The sequence below is a fragment of the Ammospiza caudacuta genome, chromosome 5 (assembly GCF_027887145.1).
Source record: "Ammospiza caudacuta isolate bAmmCau1 chromosome 5, bAmmCau1.pri, whole genome shotgun sequence".
NCBI classification, from domain to species: domain Eukaryota; kingdom Metazoa; phylum Chordata; class Aves; order Passeriformes; family Passerellidae; genus Ammospiza; species Ammospiza caudacuta.
In genome coordinates, this window is record NC_080597.1 from 21,654,442 (window position 1) to 21,671,578 (window position 17,137).

A 17,137-nucleotide genomic window follows, 5' to 3' on the forward strand; every position below is an offset into this window, starting at 1 on the left:
CCCATCGTGTTCTGGACGTTGCACGGAGGTCTGCCAAGTGCTTGGCATGAAGAAAAGAAAAGTTGTCCAAAAGAGCTTCCAATCGAATATTCATGTGATTGGAAAAGTCAGGAGAGTGGTAAGGTACTGTTTTCTATCAGTTGGCAAGCTGCGCACACAATCCCAATGTAATACAGCATCCTTCTTCACCTTTCCGAAGCTGCCGCTCTCTTGGGCTCCTGGAGCCGAAGAAGCGGCTTCTTCGCGCAAAGACGATTGTACCGGTCACAGTGCTCTCTTAGCGCGCCTTCTGCCGAAAGAAGCCCGGGAGCGGCGCTTAGCTCCGGAGAGCATCGTACCTTCGTCTTTAGCTTCTTTTGTGGTCTACATCTTAGCAAAAAGCTTTTCCACTACGTCTGGCAAGGAGGAAGTGTGCCAGCACAGAAAACATCTCCCATCGTGTTCTACCGTTGCACGGATGTCTGCCAAGTGCTTGGCATGAAGAAAAGAAAAGTTGTCCAAAAGAGCTTCCAATCGAATATTCATGTGATTGGAAAAGTCAGGAGAGTGGTAAGGTACTGTTTTCTATCACTTGGCAAGCTGCGCACACAATCCCAGTGTTGTACAGCATCCTTCTTCACCTTTCCGAAGCTGCCGCTCTCTCCGGCTCCTGGAGCCGAAGAAGCGGCTTCTTCGTGCAAAGACGATTGTACCGGTCACAGTGCTCTCTTAGCGCGGCTTCTGCCGAAAGAAGCCCGGGAGCGGCTCTTAGCTCCGGAGAGCATCGTACCTTCGTCTTTAGCGTCTTTTGTGGTCTACATCTTAGCAAAAAGCTTTTCCACTATGTCTGGCAAGGAGGAAGTGTGCCAGCACAGAAAACATCTCCCATCGTGTTCTAACGTTGCACGGATGTCTGCCAAGTGCTTGGCATGAAGAAAAGAAAAGTTGTCCAAAACAGCTTCCAATCGAATATTCATGTGATTGGAAAAGTGAGGAGAGTGGTAAGGTACTGTTTACTATCAGTTGGCAAGCTGCGCACACAATCCCAATGTAATACAGCATCCTTCTTCACCTTTCCGATGCTGCCGCTCTCTCCGGCTCCTGGAGCCGAAGAAGCGGCTTCTTCGCGCAAAGACGATTGTACCGGTCACAGTGCTCTCTTAGCGCGGCTTCTGCCGAAAGAAGCCCGGGAGCGGCTCTTAGCTCCGGAGAGCATCGTACCTTCGTCTTTAGCGTCTTTTGTGGTCTACATCTTAGCAAAAAGCTTTTCCACTACGTCTGGCAAGGAGAAAGTGTGCCAGCACAGAAAAAAACTCCCATCGTGTTCTACCGTTGCACGGAGGTCTGCCAAGTGCTTGGCATGAAGAAAAGTTGTCCAAAACAGCTTCCAATTGAATATTCATGTGATTGGAAAAGTCAGGAGAGTGGTAAGGTACTGTTTTCTATCAGTTGGCAAGCTGCGCACACAATCCCAGTGTAATACAGCATCCTTCTTCACCTTTCGGAAGCTGCCGCTCTCTCCGGCTCCTGGAGCCGAAGAAGCGGCTTCTTCGCGCAAAGACGATTGTACCGGTCACAGTGCTCTCTTAGCGCGGCTTCTGCCGAAAGAAGCCCGGGAGCGGCTCTTAGCTCCGGAGAGCATCGTACCTTCGTCTTTAGCGTCTTTTGTGGTCTACATCTTAGCAAAAAGCTTTTCCACTACGTCTGGCAAGGAGAAAGTGTGCCAGCACAGAAAACATCTCCCATCGTGTTCTAACGTTGCACGGAGGTCTGCCAAGTGCTTGGCATGAAGAAAAGAAAAGTTGTCCAAAACAGCTTCCAATCGAATATTCATGTGATTGGAAAAGTCAGGAGAGTGGTAAGGTACTGTTTTCTATCAGTTGGCAAGCTGCGCACACAATCCCAATGTAATACAGCATCCTTCTTCACCTTACCAATGCTGCCGCTCTCTCCGGCTCCTGGAGCCGAAGAAGCGGCTTCTTCGCGCAAAGACGATTGTACCGGTCACAGTGCTCTCTTAGCGCGGCTTCTGCCGAAAGAAGCCCGGGAGCGGCTCTTAGCTCCGGAGAGCATCGTACCTTCGTCTTTAGCGTCTTTTGTGGTCTACATCTTAGCAAAAAGCTTTTCCACTACGTCTGGGAAGGAGAAAGTGTGCCAGCACAGAAAACAACTCCCATCGTGTTCTACCGTTGCACGGAGGTCTGCCAAGTGCTTGGCATGAAGAAAAGAAAAGTTGTCCAAAACAGCTTCCAATTGAATATTCATGTGATTGGAAAAGTCAGGAGAGTCGTAAGGTACTGTTTTCTATCAGTTGGCAAGCTGCGCACACAATCCCAGTGTTGTACAGCATCCTTCTTCACCTTTCCGATGCTGCCGCTCTCTCCGGCTCCTGGAGCCGAAGAAGCGGCTTCTTCGCGCAAAGACGATTGTACCGGTCACAGTGCTCTCTTAGCGCGGCTTCTGCCGAAAGAAGCCCGGGAGCGGCTCTTAGCTCCGGAGAGCATCGTACCTTCGTCTTTAGCGTCTTTTGTGGTCTACATCTTAGCAGAAAGCTTTTCCACTATGTCGGCAAGGAAAACCTGCGCCAGCACAGAAAACATCTCCCATCGTGTTCTAACGTTGCACGGAGGTCTGCCAAGTGTTTGACAAGAAGAGAAGAAAAGTTGTCCAAAACAGCTTCCAATCGAATATTCATGTGATTGGAAAAGTCAGGAGAGTGGTAAGGTACTGTTTTCTATCAGTTGGCAAGCTGCGCACACAATCCCAATGTAATACAGCATCCTTCTTCACCTTTCCGAAGCTGCCGCTCTCTTGGGCTCCTGGAGCCGAAGAAGCGGCTTCTTCGCGCAAAGACGATTGTACCGGTCACAGTGCTCTCTTAGCGCGGCTTCTGCCGAAAGAAGCCCGGGAGCGGCTCTTAGCTCCGGAGAGCATCGTACCTTCGTCTTTAGCGTCTTTTGTGGTCTACATCTTAGCAAAAAGCTTTTCCACTACGTCTGGCAAGGAGAAAGTGTGCCAACACAGAAAACATCTCCCATCGTGTTCTAACGTTGCACGGAGGTCTGCCAAGTGTTTGACAAGAAGAGAAGAAAAGTTGTCCAAAACAGCTTCCAATCGAATATTCATGTGATTGGAAAAGTCAGGAGAGTGGTAAGGTACTGTTTTCTATCAGTTGGCAAGCTGCGCACACAATCCCAATGTAATACAGCATCCTTCTTCACATTTCCGAAGCTGCCGCTCTCTCCGGCTCCTGGAGCCGAAGAAGCGGCTTCTTCGCGCAAAGACGATTGTACCGGTCACAGTGCTCTCTTAGCGCGGCTTCTGCCGAAAGAAGCCCGGGAGCGGCTCTTAGCTCCGGAGAGCATCGTACCTTCGTCTTTAGCGTCTTTTGTGGTCTACATCTTAGCAAAAGGCTTTTCCACTACGTCTGGCAAGGAGAAAGTGTGCCAACACAGAAAACATCTCCCATCGTGTTCTAACGTTGCACGGAGGTCTGCCAAAAGCTTGGCATGAAGAAAAGAAAAGTTGTCCAAAAGAGCATCCAATCGAATATTCATGTGATTGGAAAAGTCAGGAGAGTGGTAAGGTACTGTTTTCTATCAGTTGGCAAGCTGCGCACACAATCCCAGTGTTGTACAGCATCCTTCTTCACCTTTCCGAAGCTGCCGCTCTCTCCGGCTCCTGGAGCCGAAGAAGCGGCTTCTTCGTGCAAAGACGATTGTACCGGTCACAGTGCTCTCTTAGCGCGGCTTCTGCCGAAAGAAGCCCGGGAGCGGCTCTTAGCTCCGGAGAGCATCGTACCTTCGTCTTTAGCGTCTTTTGTGGTCTACATCTTAGCAGAAAGCTTTTCCACTATGTCTGGCAAGGAGAAAGTGTGCCAACACAGAAAACATCTCCCATCGTGTTCTAACGTTGCACGGAGGTCTGCCAAGTGTTTGACAAGAAGAGAAGAAAAGTTGTCCAAAACAGCTTCCAATCGAATATTCATGTGATTGGAAAAGTCAGGAGAGTGGTAAGGTACTGTTTTCTATCAGTTGGCAAGCTGCGCACCCAATCCCAGTGTTGTACAGCATCCTTCTTCACTTTTCCGATGCTACCGCTCTCTCCGGCTCCGGGAGCCGAAGAAGCGGCTTCTTCGCGCAAAGACGATTGTACCGGTCACAGGGCTCTCTTAGCGCGGCTTCTGCCGAAAGAAGCCCGGGAGCGGCTCTTAGCTCCGGAGAGCATCGTACCTTCGTCTTTAGCGTCTTTTGTGGTCTACATCTTAGCAAAAGGCTTTTCCACTACGTCTGGCATGGAGAAAGTGTGCCAACACAGAAAACATCTCCCATCGTGTTCTAACGTTGCACGGAGGTCTGCCAAAAGCTTGGCATGAAGAAAAGAAAAGTTGTCCAAAACAGCTTCCAATCGAATATTCATGTGATTGGAAAAGTCAGGAGAGTGGTAAGGTACTGTTTTCTATCAGTTGGCAAGCTGCGCACACAATCCCAATGTAATACAGCATCCTTCTTCACCTTACCAATGCAGCCGCTCTCTCCGGCTCCTGGAGCCGAAGAAGCGGCTTCTTCGCGCAAAGACGATTGTACCGGTCACAGTGCTCTCTTAGCGCGGCTTCTGCCGAAAGAAGCCCGGGAGCGGCTCTTAGCTCCGGAGAGCATCGTACCTTCGTCTTTAGCGTCTTTTGTGGTCTACATCTTAGCAAAAATCTTTTCCACTACGTCTGGCAAGGAGAAAGTGTGCCAGCACAGAAAACATCTCCCATCGTGTTCTAACGTTGCACGGAGGTCTGCCAAGTGTTTGACAAGATGAGAAGAAAAGTTGTCCAAAACAGCTTCCAATCGAATATTCATGTGATTGGAAAAGTCAGGAGAGTGGTAAGGTACTGTTTTCTATCAGTTGGCAAGCTGCGCACACAATCCCAATGTAATACAGTATCCTTCTTCACCTTTCCGAAGCTGCCGCTCTCTCCGGCTCCTGGAGCCGAAGAAGCGGCTTCTTCGCGCAAAGACGATTGTACCGGTCACAGTGCTCTCTTAGCGCGGCTTCTGCCGAAAGAAGCCCGGGAGCGGCTCCTAGCTCCGGAGAGCATCGTACCTTCGTCTTTAGGGTCTTTTGTGGTCTACATCTTAGCAGAAAGCTTTTCCACTATGTCTGGAAAGGAAAACCTGCGCCAGCACAGAAAACATCTCCCATCGTGTTCTCGACGTTGCACGGAGGTCTGCCAAGTGTTTGACAAGAAGAGAAGAAAAGTTGTCTTAAAGAGCTTCCAATCGAATATTCATGTGATTGGAAAAGTCAGGAGAGTGGTAAGGTACTGTTTTCTATCAGTTGGCAAGCTGCGCACACAATCCCATTGTAATACAGCATCCTTCTTCACCTTTCCGAAGCTGCCGCTCTCTCCGCTCCTGGAGCCGAAGAAGCGGCTTCTTCGCGCAAAGACGATTGTACCGGTCACAGTGCTCTCTTAGCGCGGCTTCTGCCGAAAGAAGCCCGGGAGCGGCTCTTAGCTCCGGAGAGCATTGTACCTTCGTCTTTAGCGTCTTTTGTGGTCTACACCTTAGCAGAAAGCTTTTCCACTATGTCTGGTAAGGAAAACCTGCGCCAGCACAGAAAACATCTCCCATCGTGTTCTAACGTTGCACGGAGCTATGCCAAGTGTTTGACACGAAGAGAAGAAAAGTTGTCCAAAACAGCTTCCAATCGAATATTCATGTGATTGGAAAAGTCAGGAGAGTGGTAAGGTACTGTTTTCTATCAGTTGGCAAGCTGCGCACACAATCCCAGTGCAATACAGCATCCTTCTTCACCTTTCCGAAGTTGCCGCTCTCTCCGCTCCTGGAGCCGAAGAAGCGGCTTCTTCGCGCAAAGACGATTGTACCGGTCACAGTGCTCTCTTAGCGCGGCTTCTGCCGAAAGAAGCCCGGGAGCGGCTCTTAGCTCCGGAGAGCATCGTACCTTCGTCTTTAGCGTCTTTTGTGGTCTACATCTTAGCAGAAAGCTTTTCCACTATGTCTGGCAAGGAGAAAGTGTGCCAGCACAGAAAACATCTCCCATCGTGTTCTGGACGTTGCACGGAGGTCTGCCAAGTGCTTGGCATGAAGAAAAGAAAAGTTGTCCAAAAGAGCTTCCAATCGAATATTCATGTGATTGGAAAAGTCAGGAGAGTGGTAAGGTACTGTTTTCTATCAGTTGGCAAGCTGCGCACACAATCCCAATGTAATACAGCATCCTTCTTCACCTTTCCGAAGCTGCCGCTCTCTTGGGCTCCTGGAGCCGAAGAAGCGGCTTCTTCGCGCAAAGACGATTGTACCGGTCACAGTGCTCTCTTAGCGCGGCTTCTGCCGAAAGAAGCCCGGGAGCGGCTCTTAGCTCCGGAGAGCATCGTACCTTCGTCTTTAGCGTCTTTTGTGGTCTACATCTTAGCAAAAGGCTTTTCCACTACGTCTGGCAAGGAGAAAGTGTGCCAACACAGAAAACATCTCCCATCGTGTTCTAACGTTGCACGGAGGTCTGCCAAAAGCTTGGCATGAAGAAAAGAAAAGTTGTCCAAAAGAGCATCCAATCGAATATTCATGTGATTGGAAAAGTCAGGAGAGTGGTAAGGTACTGTTTTCTATCAGTTGGCAAGCTGCGCACACAATCCCAGTGTTGTACAGCATCCTTCTTCACCTTTCCGAAGCTGCCGCTCTCTCCGGCTCCTGGAGCCGAAGAAGCGGCTTCTTCGTGCAAAGACGATTGTACCGGTCACAGTGCTCTCTTAGCGCGGCTTCTGCCGAAAGAAGCCCGGGAGCGGCTCTTAGCTCCGGAGAGCATCGTACCTTCGTCTTTAGCGTCTTTTGTGGTCTACATCTTAGCAGAAAGCTTTTCCACTATGTCTGGCAAGGAGAAAGTGTGCCAACACAGAAAACATCTCCCATCGTGTTCTAACGTTGCACGGAGGTCTGCCAAGTGTTTGACAAGAAGAGAAGAAAAGTTGTCCAAAACAGCTTCCAATCGAATATTCATGTGATTGGAAAAGTCAGGAGAGTGGTAAGGTACTGTTTTCTATCAGTTGGCAAGCTGCGCACCCAATCCCAGTGTTGTACAGCATCCTTCTTCACTTTTCCGATGCTACCGCTCTCTCCGGCTCCGGGAGCCGAAGAAGCGGCTTCTTCGCGCAAAGACGATTGTACCGGTCACAGGGCTCTCTTAGCGCGGCTTCTGCCGAAAGAAGCCCGGGAGCGGCTCTTAGCTCCGGAGAGCATCGTACCTTCGTCTTTAGCGTCTTTTGTGGTCTACATCTTAGCAAAAGGCTTTTCCACTACGTCTGGCATGGAGAAAGTGTGCCAACACAGAAAACATCTCCCATCGTGTTCTAACGTTGCACGGAGGTCTGCCAAAAGCTTGGCATGAAGAAAAGAAAAGTTGTCCAAAAGAGCTTCCAATCGAATATTCATGTGATTGGAAAAGTCAGGAGAGTGGTAAGGTACTGTTTTCTATCAGTTGGCAAGCTGCGCACACAATCCCAATGTAATACAGCATCCTTCTTCACCTTACCAATGCAGCCGCTCTCTCCGGCTCCTGGAGCCGAAGAAGCGGCTTCTTCGCGCAAAGACGATTGTACCGGTCACAGTGCTCTCTTAGCGCGGCTTCTGCCGAAAGAAGCCCGGGAGCGGCTCTTAGCTCCGGAGAGCATCGTACCTTCGTCTTTAGCGTCTTTTGTGGTCTACATCTTAGCAAAAATCTTTTCCACTACGTCTGGCAAGGAGAAAGTGTGCCAGCACAGAAAACATCTCCCATCGTGTTCTAACGTTGCACGGAGGTCTGCCAAGTGTTTGACAAGATGAGAAGAAAAGTTGTCCAAAAGAGCTTCCAATCGAATATTCATGTGATTGGAAAAGTCAGGAGAGTGGTAAGGTACTGTTTTCTATCAGTTGGCAAGCTGCGCACACAATCCCAATGTAATACAGTATCCTTCTTCACCTTTCCGAAGCTGCCGCTCTCTCCGGCTCCTGGAGCCGAAGAAGCGGCTTCTTCGCGCAAAGACGATTGTACCGGTCACAGTGCTCTCTTAGCGCGGCTTCTGCCGAAAGAAGCCCGGGAGCGGCTCCTAGCTCCGGAGAGCATCGTACCTTCGTCTTTAGGGTCTTTTGTGGTCTACATCTTAGCAGAAAGCTTTTCCACTATGTCTGGAAAGGAAAACCTGCGCCAGCACAGAAAACATCTCCCATCGTGTTCTCGACGTTGCACGGAGGTCTGCCAAGTGTTTGACAAGAAGAGAAGAAAAGTTGTCTTAAAGAGCTTCCAATCGAATATTCATGTGATTGGAAAAGTCAGGAGAGTGGTAAGGTACTGTTTTCTATCAGTTGGCAAGCTGCGCACACAATCCCATTGTAATACAGCATCCTTCTTCACCTTTCCGAAGCTGCCGCTCTCTCCGCTCCTGGAGCCGAAGAAGCGGCTTCTTCGCGCAAAGACGATTGTACCGGTCACAGTGCTCTCTTAGCGCGGCTTCTGCCGAAAGAAGCCCGGGAGCGGCTCTTAGCTCCGGAGAGCATTGTACCTTCGTCTTTAGCGTCTTTTGTGGTCTACACCTTAGCAGAAAGCTTTTCCACTATGTCTGGTAAGGAAAACCTGCGCCAGCACAGAAAACATCTCCCATCGTGTTCTAACGTTGCACGGAGCTATGCCAAGTGTTTGACAAGAAGAGAAGAAAAGTTGTCCAAAACAGCTTCCAATCGAATATTCATGTGATTGGAAAAGTCAGGAGAGTGGTAAGGTACTGTTTTCTATCAGTTGGCAAGCTGCGCACACAATCCCAGTGCAATACAGCATCCTTCTTCACCTTTCCGATGCTGCCGCTCTCTCCGCTCCTGGAGCCGAAGAAGCGGCTTCTTCGCGCAAAGACGATTGTACCGGTCACAGTGCTCTCTTAGCGCGGCTTCTGCCGAAAGAAGCCCGGGAGCGGCTCTTAGCTCCGGAGAGCATCGTACCTTCGTCTTTAGCGTCTTTTGTGGTCTACATCTTAGGAGAAAGCTTTTCCACTATGTCTGGCAAGGAGAAAGTGTGCCAGCACAGAAAACATCTCCCATCGTGTTCTGGACGTTGCACGGAGGTCTGCCAAGTGCTTGGCATGAAGAAAAGAAAAGTTGTCCAAAAGAGCTTCCAATCGAATATTCATGTGATTGGAAAAGTCAGGAGAGTGGTAAGGTACTGTTTTCTATCAGTTGGCAAGCTGCGCACACAATCCCAATGTAATACAGCATCCTTCTTCACCTTTCCGAAGCTGCCGCTCTCTTGGGCTCCTGGAGCCGAAGAAGCGGCTTCTTCGTGCAAAGACGATTGTACCGGTCACAGTGCTCTCTTAGCGCGGCTTCTGCCGAAAGAAGCCCGGGAGCGGCTCTTAGCTCCGGAGAGCATCGTACCTTCGTCTTTAGCGTCTTTTGTGGTCTACATCTTAGCAGAAAGCTTTTCCACTATGTCTGGCAAGGAGAAAGTGTGCCAACACAGAAAACATCTCCCATCGTGTTCTAACGTTGCACGGAGGTCTGCCAAGTGTTTGACAAGAAGAGAAGAAAAGTTGTCCAAAACAGCTTCCAATCGAATATTCATGTGATTGGAAAAGTCAGGAGAGTGGTAAGGTACTGTTTTCTATCAGTTGGCAAGCTGCGCACCCAATCCCAGTGTTGTACAGCATCCTTCTTCACTTTTCCGATGCTACCGCTCTCTCCGGCTCCGGGAGCCGAAGAAGCGGCTTCTTCGCGCAAAGACGATTGTACCGGTCACAGGGCTCTCTTAGCGCGGCTTCTGCCGAAAGAAGCCCGGGAGCGGCTCTTAGCTCCGGAGAGCATCGTACCTTCGTCTTTAGCGTCTTTTGTGGTCTACATCTTAGCAAAAGGCTTTTCCACTACGTCTGGCATGGAGAAAGTGTGCCAACACAGAAAACATCTCCCATCGTGTTCTAACGTTGCACGGAGGTCTGCCAAAAGCTTGGCATGAAGAAAAGAAAAGTTGTCCAAAAGAGCTTCCAATCGAATATTCATGTGATTGGAAAAGTCAGGAGAGTGGTAAGGTACTGTTTTCTATCAGTTGGCAAGCTGCGCACACAATCCCAATGTAATACAGCATCCTTCTTCACCTTACCAATGCAGCCGCTCTCTCCGGCTCCTGGAGCCGAAGAAGCGGCTTCTTCGCGCAAAGACGATTGTACCGGTCACAGTGCTCTCTTAGCGCGGCTTCTGCCGAAAGAAGCCCGGGAGCGGCTCTTAGCTCCGGAGAGCATCGTACCTTCGTCTTTAGCGTCTTTTGTGGTCTACATCTTAGCAAAAATCTTTTCCACTACGTCTGGCAAGGAGAAAGTGTGCCAGCACAGAAAACATCTCCCATCGTGTTCTAACGTTGCACGGAGGTCTGCCAAGTGTTTGACAAGATGAGAAGAAAAGTTGTCCAAAACAGCTTCCAATCGAATATTCATGTGATTGGAAAAGTCAGGAGAGTGGTAAGGTACTGTTTTCTATCAGTTGGCAAGCTGCGCACACAATCCCAATGTAATACAGTATCCTTCTTCACCTTTCCGAAGCTGCCGCTCTCTCCGGCTCCTGGAGCCGAAGAAGCGGCTTCTTCGCGCAAAGACGATTGTACCGGTCACAGTGCTCTCTTAGCGCGGCTTCTGCCGAAAGAAGCCCGGGAGCGGCTCCTAGCTCCGGAGAGCATCGTACCTTCGTCTTTAGGGTCTTTTGTGGTCTACATCTTAGCAGAAAGCTTTTCCACTATGTCTGGAAAGGAAAACCTGCGCCAGCACAGAAAACATCTCCCATCGTGTTCTCGACGTTGCACGGAGGTCTGCCAAGTGTTTGACAAGAAGAGAAGAAAAGTTGTCTTAAAGAGCTTCCAATCGAATATTCATGTGATTGGAAAAGTCAGGAGAGTGGTAAGGTACTGTTTTCTATCAGTTGGCAAGCTGCGCACACAATCCCATTGTAATACAGCATCCTTCTTCACCTTTCCGAAGCTGCCGCTCTCTCCGCTCCTGGAGCCGAAGAAGCGGCTTCTCCGCGCAAAGACGATTGTACCGGTCACAGTGCTCTCTTAGCGCGGCTTCTGCCGAAAGAAGCCCGGGAGCGGCTCTTAGCTCCGGAGAGCATTGTACCTTCGTCTTTAGCGTCTTTTGTGGTCTACACCTTAGCAGAAAGCTTTTCCACTATGTCTGGTAAGGAAAACCTGCGCCAGCACAGAAAACATCTCCCATCGTGTTCTAACGTTGCACGGAGCTATGCCAAGTGTTTGACACGAAGAGAAGAAAAGTTGTCCAAAACAGCTTCCAATCGAATATTCATGTGATTGGAAAAGTCAGGAGAGTGGTAAGGTACTGTTTTCTATCAGTTGGCAAGGTGCGCGCACAATCCCAATGTAATACAGTATCCTTCTTCACCTTTCCGAAGCTGCAGCTCTCTCCGGCTCCTGGAGCCGAAGAAGCGGCTTCTTCGCGCAAAGACGATTGTACCGGTCACAGTGCTCTCTTAGCGCGGCTTCTGCCGAAAGAAGCCCGGGAGCGGCTCCTAGCTCCGGAGAGCATCGTACCTTCGTCTTTAGGGTCTTTTGTGGTCTACATCTTAGCAAAAAGCTTTTCCACTATGTCTGGAAAGGAAAACCTGCGCCAGCACAGAAAACATCTCCCATCGTGTTCTGGACGTTGCACGGAGGTCTGCAAAGTGTTTGACAAGAAGAGAAGAAAAGTTGTCCTAAAGAGCTTCCAATCGAATATTCATGTGATTGGAAAAGTCAGGAGAGTGGTAAGGTACTGTTTTCTATCAGTTGGCAAGCTGCGCACACAATCCCAGTGTAATACAGCATCCTTCTTCACCTTTCGGAAGCTGCCGCTCTCTCCGGCTCCTGGAGCCGAAGAAGCGCCTTCTTCGCGCAAAGACGATTGTACCGGTCACAGTGCTCTCTTAGCGCGGCTTCTGCCGAAAGAAGCCCGGGAGCGGCTCTTAGCTCCGGAGAGCATCGTACCTTCGTCTTTAGCGTCTTTTGTGGTCTACATCTTAGCAAAAAGCTTTTCCACTACGTCTGGCAAGGAGAAAGTGTGCCAGCACAGAAAACATCTCCCATCGTGTTCTAACGTTGCACGGAGGTCTGCCAAGTGCTTGGCATGAAGAAAAGAAAAGTTGTCCAAAACAGCTTCCAATCGAATATTCATGTGATTGGAAAAGTCAGGAGAGTGGTAAGGTACTGTTTTCTATCAGTTGGCAAGCTGCGCACACAATCCCAATGTAATACAGCATCCTTCTTCACCTTACCAAGGCTGCCGCTCTCTCCGGCTCCTGGAGCCGAAGAAGCGGCTTCTTCGCGCAAAGACGATTGTACCGGTCACAGTGCTCTCTTAGCGCGGCTTCTGCCGAAAGAAGCCCGGGAGCGGCTCTTAGCTCCGGAGAGCATCGTACCTTCGTCTTTAGCGTCTTTTGTGGTCTACATCTTAGCAAAAAGCTTTTCCACTATGTCTGGGAAGGAGAAAGTGTGCCAGCACAGAAAACAACTCCCATCGTGTTCTACCGTTGCACGGAGGTCTGCCAAGTGCTTGGCATGAAGAAAAGAAAAGTTGTCCAAAACAGCTTCCAATTGAATATTCATGTGATTGGAAAAGTCAGGAGAGTCGTAAGGTACTGTTTTCTATCAGTTGGCAAGCTGCGCACACAATCCCAGTGTTGTACAGCATCCTTCTTCACCTTTCCGATGCTGCCGCTCTCTCCGGCTCCTGGAGCCGAAGAAGCGGCTTCTTCGCGCAAAGACGATTGTACCGGTCACAGTGCTCTCTTAGCGCGGCTTCTGCCGAAAGAAGCCCGGGAGCGGCTCTTAGCTCCGGAGAGCATCGTACCTTCGTCTTTAGCGTCTTTTGTGGTCTACATCTTAGCAGAAAGCTTTTCCACTATGTCGGCAAGGAAAACCTGCGCCAGCACAGAAAACATCTCCCATCGTGTTCTAACGTTGCACGGAGGTCTGCCAAGTGTTTGACAAGAAGAGAAGAAAAGTTGTCCAAAACAGCTTCCAATCGAATATTCATGTGATTGGAAAAGTCAGGAGAGTGGTAAGGTACTGTTTTCTATCAGTTGGCAAGCTGCGCACACAATCCCAATGTAATACAGCATCCTTCTTCACCTTTCCGAAGCTGCCGCTCTCTTGGGCTCCTGGAGCCGAAGAAGCGGCTTCTTCGCGCAAAGACGATTGTACCGGTCACAGTGCTCTCTTAGCGCGGCTTCTGCCGAAAGAAGCCCGGGAGCGGCTCTTAGCTCCGGAGAGCATCGTACCTTCGTCTTTAGCGTCTTTTGTGGTCTACATCTTAGCAAAAAGCTTTTCCACTACGTCTGGCAAGGAGAAAGTGTGCCAACACAGAAAACATCTCCCATCGTGTTCTAACGTTGCACGGAGGTCTGCCAAGTGTTTGACAAGAAGAGAAGAAAAGTTGTCCAAAACAGCTTCCAATCGAATATTCATGTGATTGGAAAAGTCAGGAGAGTGGTAAGGTACTGTTTTCTATCAGTTGGCAAGCTGCGCACACAATCCCAATGTAATACAGCATCCTTCTTCACCTTTCCGAAGCTGCCGCTCTCTCCGGCTCCTGGAGCCGAAGAAGCGGCTTCTTCGCGCAAAGACGATTGTACCGGTCACAGTGCTCTCTTAGCGCGGCTTCTGCCGAAAGAAGCCCGGGAGCGGCTCTTAGCTCCGGAGAGCATCGTACCTTCGTCTTTAGCGTCTTTTGTGGTCTACATCTTAGCAAAAGGCTTTTCCACTACGTCTGGCAAGGAGAAAGTGTGCCAACACAGAAAACATCTCCCATCGTGTTCTAACGTTGCACGGAGGTCTGCCAAAAGCTTGGCATGAAGAAAAGAAAAGTTGTCCAAAAGAGCATCCAATCGAATATTCATGTGATTGGAAAAGTCAGGAGAGTGGTAAGGTACTGTTTTCTATCAGTTGGCAAGCTGCGCACACAATCCCAGTGTTGTACAGCATCCTTCTTCACCTTTCCGAAGCTGCCGCTCTCTCCGGCTCCTGGAGCCGAAGAAGCGGCTTCTTCGTGCAAAGACGATTGTACCGGTCACAGTGCTCTCTTAGCGCGGCTTCTGCCGAAAGAAGCCCGGGAGCGGCTCTTAGCTCCGGAGAGCATCGTACCTTCGTCTTTAGCGTCTTTTGTGGTCTACATCTTAGCAGAAAGCTTTTCCACTATGTCTGGCAAGGAGAAAGTGTGCCAACACAGAAAACATCTCCCATCGTGTTCTAACGTTGCACGGAGGTCTGCCAAGTGTTTGACAAGAAGAGAAGAAAAGTTGTCCAAAACAGCTTCCAATCGAATATTCATGTGATTGGAAAAGTCAGGAGAGTGGTAAGGTACTGTTTTCTATCAGTTGGCAAGCTGCGCACCCAATCCCAGTGTTGTACAGCATCCTTCTTCACTTTTCCGATGCTACCGCTCTCTCCGGCTCCGGGAGCCGAAGAAGCGGCTTCTTCGCGCAAAGACGATTGTACCGGTCACAGGGCTCTCTTAGCGCGGCTTCTGCCGAAAGAAGCCCGGGAGCGGCTCTTAGCTCCGGAGAGCATCGTACCTTCGTCTTTAGCGTCTTTTGTGGTCTACATCTTAGCAAAAGGCTTTTCCACTACGTCTGGCATGGAGAAAGTGTGCCAACACAGAAAACATCTCCCATCGTGTTCTAACGTTGCACGGAGGTCTGCCAAAAGCTTGGCATGAAGAAAAGAAAAGTTGTCCAAAAGAGCTTCCAATCGAATATTCATGTGATTGGAAAAGTCAGGAGAGTGGTAAGGTACTGTTTTCTATCAGTTGGCAAGCTGCGCACACAATCCCAATGTAATACAGCATCCTTCTTCACCTTACCAATGCAGCCGCTCTCTCCGGCTCCTGGAGCCGAAGAAGCGGCTTCTTCGCGCAAAGACGATTGTACCGGTCACAGTGCTCTCTTAGCGCGGCTTCTGCCGAAAGAAGCCCGGGAGCGGCTCTTAGCTCCGGAGAGCATCGTACCTTCGTCTTTAGCGTCTTTTGTGGTCTACATCTTAGCAAAAATCTTTTCCACTACGTCTGGCAAGGAGAAAGTGTGCCAGCACAGAAAACATCTCCCATCGTGTTCTAACGTTGCACGGAGGTCTGCCAAGTGTTTGACAAGAAGAGAAGAAAAGTTGTCCAAAAGAGCTTCCAATCGAATATTCATGTGATTGGAAAAGTCAGGAGAGTGGTAAGGTACTGTTTTCTATCAGTTGGCAAGCTGCGCACACAATCCCAATGTAATACAGTATACTTCTTCACCTTTCCGAAGCTGCCGCTCTCTCCGGCTCCTGGAGCCGAAGAAGCGGCTTCTTCGCGCAAAGACGATTGTACCGGTCACAGTGCTCTCTTAGCGCGGCTTCTGCCGAAAGAAGCCCGGGAGCGGCTCCTAGCTCCGGAGAGCATCGTACCTTCGTCTTTAGGGTCTTTTGTGGTCTACATCTTAGCAGAAAGCTTTTCCACTATGTCTGGAAAGGAAAACCTGCGCCAGCACAGAAAACATCTCCCATCGTGTTCTGGACGTTGCACGGAGGTCTGCCAAGTGTTTGACAAGAAGAGAAGAAAAGTTGTCTTAAAGAGCTTCCAATCGAATATTCATGTGATTGGAAAAGTCAGGAGAGTGGTAAGGTACTGTTTTCTATCAGTTGGCAAGCTGCGCACACAATCCCATTGTAATACAGCATCCTTCTTCACCTTTCCGAAGCTGCCGCTCTCTCCGCTCCTGGAGCCGAAGAAGCGGCTTCTTCGCGCAAAGACGATTGTACCGGTCACAGTGCTCTCTTAGCGCGGCTTCTGCCGAAAGAAGCCCGGGAGCGGCTCTTAGCTCCGGAGAGCATTGTACCTTCGTCTTTAGCGTCTTTTGTGGTCTACACCTTAGCAGAAAGCTTTTCCACTATGTCTGGTAAGGAAAACCTGCGCCAGCACAGAAAACATCTCCCATCGTGTTCTAACGTTGCACGGAGCTATGCCAAGTGTTTGACACGAAGAGAAGAAAAGTTGTCCAAAACAGCTTCCAATCGAATATTCATGTGATTGGAAAAGTCAGGAGAGTGGTAAGGTACTGTTTTCTATCAGTTGGCAAGCTGCGCACACAATCCCAGTGCAATACAGCATCCTTCTTCACCTTTCCGAAGTTGCCGCTCTCTCCGCTCCTGGAGCCGAAGAAGCGGCTTCTTCGCGCAAAGACGATTGTACCGGTCACAGTGCTCTCTTAGCGCGGCTTCTGCCGAAAGAAGCCCGGGAGCGGCTCTTAGCTCCGGAGAGCATCGTACCTTCGTCTTTAGCGTCTTTTGTGGTCTACATCTTAGCAGAAAGCTTTTCCACTATGTCTGGCAAGGAGAAAGTGTGCCAGCACAGAAAACATCTCCCATCGTGTTCTGGACGTTGCACGGAGGTCTGCCAAGTGCTTGGCATGAAGAAAAGAAAAGTTGTCCAAAAGAGCTTCCAATCGAATATTCATGTGATTGGAAAAGTCAGGAGAGTGGTAAGGTACTGTTTTCTATCAGTTGGCAAGCTGCGCACACAATCCCAATGTAATACAGCATCCTTCTTCACCTTTCCGAAGCTGCCGCTCTCTCCGGCTCCTGGAGCCGAAGAAGCGGCTTCTTCGCGCAAAGACGATTGTACCGGTCACAGTGCTCTCTTAGCGCGGCTTCTGCCGAAAGAAGCCCGGGAGCGGCTCTTAGCTCCGGAGAGCATCGTACCTTCGTCTTTAGCGTCTTTTGTGGTCTACATCTTAGCAAAAGGCTTTTCCACTACGTCTGGCAAGGAGAAAGTGTGCCAACACAGAAAACATCTCCCATCGTGTTCTAACGTTGCACGGAGGTCTGCCAAAAGCTTGGCATGAAGAAAAGAAAAGTTGTCCAAAAGAGCATCCAATCGAATATTCATGTGATTGGAAAAGTCAGGAGAGTGGTAAGGTACTGTTTTCTATCAGTTGGCAAGCTGCGCACACAATCCCAGTGTTGTACAGCATCCTTCTTCACCTTTCCGAAGCTGCCGCTCTCTCCGGCTCCTGGAGCCGAAGAAGCGGCTTCTTCGTGCAAAGACGATTGTACCGGTCACAGTGCTCTCTTAGCGCGGCTTCTGCCGAAAGAAGCCCGGGAGCGGCTCTTAGCTCCGGAGAGCATC